Raw genomic sequence first — 3,077 nt, forward strand, 5'->3', positions numbered from 1 at the left:
TTAACTATGTTCATCAAGTCACCCCACCAAGCACTCTCACCACGTCAACTCTTTAGGTCCGTTCATAAAGTCACCCCACCAGGTCGACCCCTCAAGTGCGTTCATCAAGTCACCCCACCAAGTACTCTCACCAATTCGACTCTTTAAGTCTTTTCATCAAGTCACCACACCAAGTACTCTCACCAAGTCAACTCTTTAGGACCGTTCATCAAGTCACCTCGCCAAGTCGACCCTTGAAGTCCGTTCATCAAGTCACCCCACCAAGTCGACTCTTTAAGTCAGTTCACGAAGTCACCTAACCAGGTCGGCCCACCAAGGACTCTCACCGAGTCGACTCTCTAAGTCTGTTCATCAGGTCACCCCACCGAGTACTCTCACCAAGTCAACTCTTTAGGTCCGTTCATCGAGTCACCCCGCAAAGTCGACCCTCTAAGTTCGTTCATCGAGTCACCCCGCCAAGTCGACTCTTTAAGTCCTTTCATCAAGTCACCCCGCCAAGCCGACTCTCTAAGTGCGTTCATCAAGTCACCAGAACAACTACTCTCACCAAGTCGACTCTATAAGTCCGTTCATCAAGTCGGCCCACCAAGTACTCCCACCAAGTCGACTCTTTAAGTCCGTTCATCAGTTCACCCCGCCAAGTACTCTCACCAAGTCAACTCTTTAGGTCCGTTCATCGAGTCACCCCGCCAAGTCGACCCTTTAAGTCCGTTCATCAAGTCGCCCTGCCGAGTTGCTTCTCTAAGCCCACTCACCATGTCAGCTCACCAAGTCAGTTGTTCAAGTACGTTGCCAAGTCAACTCTTTAAGTTCGCTCACCAGGTCAGCCCGCCCAAGTCGCCTCTTTAAGTTCGTTCGCCAGGTCGGCCCGCCCAAGTCGCATCAACGGGCTAACTCGCCGAGTCACCTCACGAAGTTGACTCTTTAAGTGCACTCAGCAAGTCAGCTCACCAAGTCGACTGACCATCTCGCCTCGATAAGTTGGCTTGCCGAGTTACCCCACCAAGTCGTCGCCTCTTTAAGCCCGCTCACCGTGTCAGCTCGTCAGGTCGGCTCACCAAGTCGACTAATCAAGTAGGCCCACCAAGTCGCCTCAAGGATAGCTCCTCACCATGAGTAGCCTCACCATGTTGACTCTTTGAGCCCGCTCGCCAGGTCGCCTCACCAAGTCGACTCGAGTACGTTGCCAAGTCGACTCTTTAAGTTCGCTCGCCAGGTCGACTCGCCAAGTCAGCTCACCATGTCATCTCAACGAACCGACTCGCCGAGTCGCCTCACCACGTCGGCTCTCTAATACCGCTCGCCAAGTTGCCCCACCAACTCGCCCCGTTAGGCCCACTCTCACCAAGTGGACTCTTTAAGTCTGCTCATAAAGTCGAGCCACCAAGTACTCTCACCAAGTCGACTCTTTAAGTCCTTTCGTCGAGTCACCCCACCAAGTACTCTCACCAAGTCAACTCTTTAGGTCCGTTCATAGAGTCACCCCACCAAGTCGACCCTTCAAGTGGGTTCATCAAGTCACCCCACCAAGTCGACTCTTTAAGTTCATTCATCAAGCCACCCCGCCAGGTCAGCCCACAAATTACTCTCACCGAGTCGACTCTTTAAGTTCGTTCATCAAGTCACCCCGCCAGGTCGGCCCACCAAGTGGACTCTTTAAGTTCGTTCATGAAGTCACTCTGCCAAGTTGGCCCACCAGGTCGACTCTTTAAGTTCGTTCATCAAGTCACCCCGCCAGGTCAGCCCACCAACTGCTCTCACCAAGTCGACTCTTTAAGTTTGCTCACCAAGTCACCCCGCCAGGTCGGCCCACCAAGTACTCTCACCAGGTCGACTCTTTAGGTTTGTTCATCAGGTCACCCCACCGAGTACTCTCACCAAGTCGACTCTTTAAGTTCGTTCATCAAGTCGCCCCGCCAGGTCGGCCCACCAAGTACTCTCACCAAGTCGACCCTTTAAGTTCGGTCATCAACTCACCCCGCCAGGTCGGCCCACCACGTACTCTCACAAAGTCGACTCTTTAGGTTCGTTCATCAATTCGCCCCGCCAGCTCAGCCCACCAAGTTCTCTCACCAGGTCGACTCTTTAAGTTCGTTCATCAAGTCACCCCGCCAGTTCGACCCACCAAGTACTCTCACAAAGTCGACTCTCTAAGTTCGTTCATCAAGTCACCCTGCCAGGTCAGCCCACCAAGTACTCTCACCAAGTCACCCCGCTAGCTCGACCCACCAAGTCGACTCTCTAAGTCCGTTCATCAAGTCACCCCGCCAGGTCGGCCCACCAAGTCAAATCTTTAAGTCCGTTCATCAAGTCACGTGACCAGGTCAGCCCACCGAGTACTCTCGCCAAGTCGACTCTTTAAGTTTGTTCATCAAGTCACCCGGCCAGGTCGGCCCACCAAGTCACCAAGTCGACTCTCTAAGTCCGTTCATCAAGTCACCCCGCCAGGTCGGCCCACCAAGTCGAATCTTTAAGTCCGTTCATCAAGTCACCCCACCAAGTACTCTAGCCAAGTCGATTTTTCGAGTGCGTTCATCAAGTCACCCGACCAACTACTCTCACCAAGTCGACTCTTTAACTATGTTCATCAAGTCACCCCACCAAGCACTCTCACCACGTCAACTCTTTAGGTCCGTTCATAAAGTCACCCCACCAGGTCGACCCTTCAAGTGCGTTCATCAAGTCACCCCACCAAGTACTCTCACCAATTCGACTCTTTAAGTCTTTTCATCAAGTCACCACACCAAGTACTCTCACCAAGTCAACTCTTTAGGACCGTTCATCAAGTCACCTCGCCAAGTCGACCCTTGAAGTCCGTTCATCAAGTCACCCCACCAAGTCAACTCTTTAAGTCAGTTCACGAAGTCACCCAACCAGGTCGGCCCACCAAGGACTCTCACCAAGTCGACTCTCTAAGTCTGTTCATCAGGTCACCCCACCGAGTACTCTCACCAAGTCAACTCTTTAGGTCCGTTCATCGAGTCACCCCGCAAAGTCGACCCTCTAAGTTCGTTCATCGAGTCACCCCGCCAAGTCGACTCTTTAAGTCCTTTCATCAAGTCACCCCGCCAAGCCGA

Source organism: Cupressus sempervirens, chromosome 2 (assembly GCF_028749045.1).
Source record: "Cupressus sempervirens isolate cs-2001-9-10 chromosome 2, ASM2874904v1, whole genome shotgun sequence".
Lineage (NCBI taxonomy): Eukaryota > Viridiplantae > Streptophyta > Pinopsida > Cupressales > Cupressaceae > Cupressus > Cupressus sempervirens.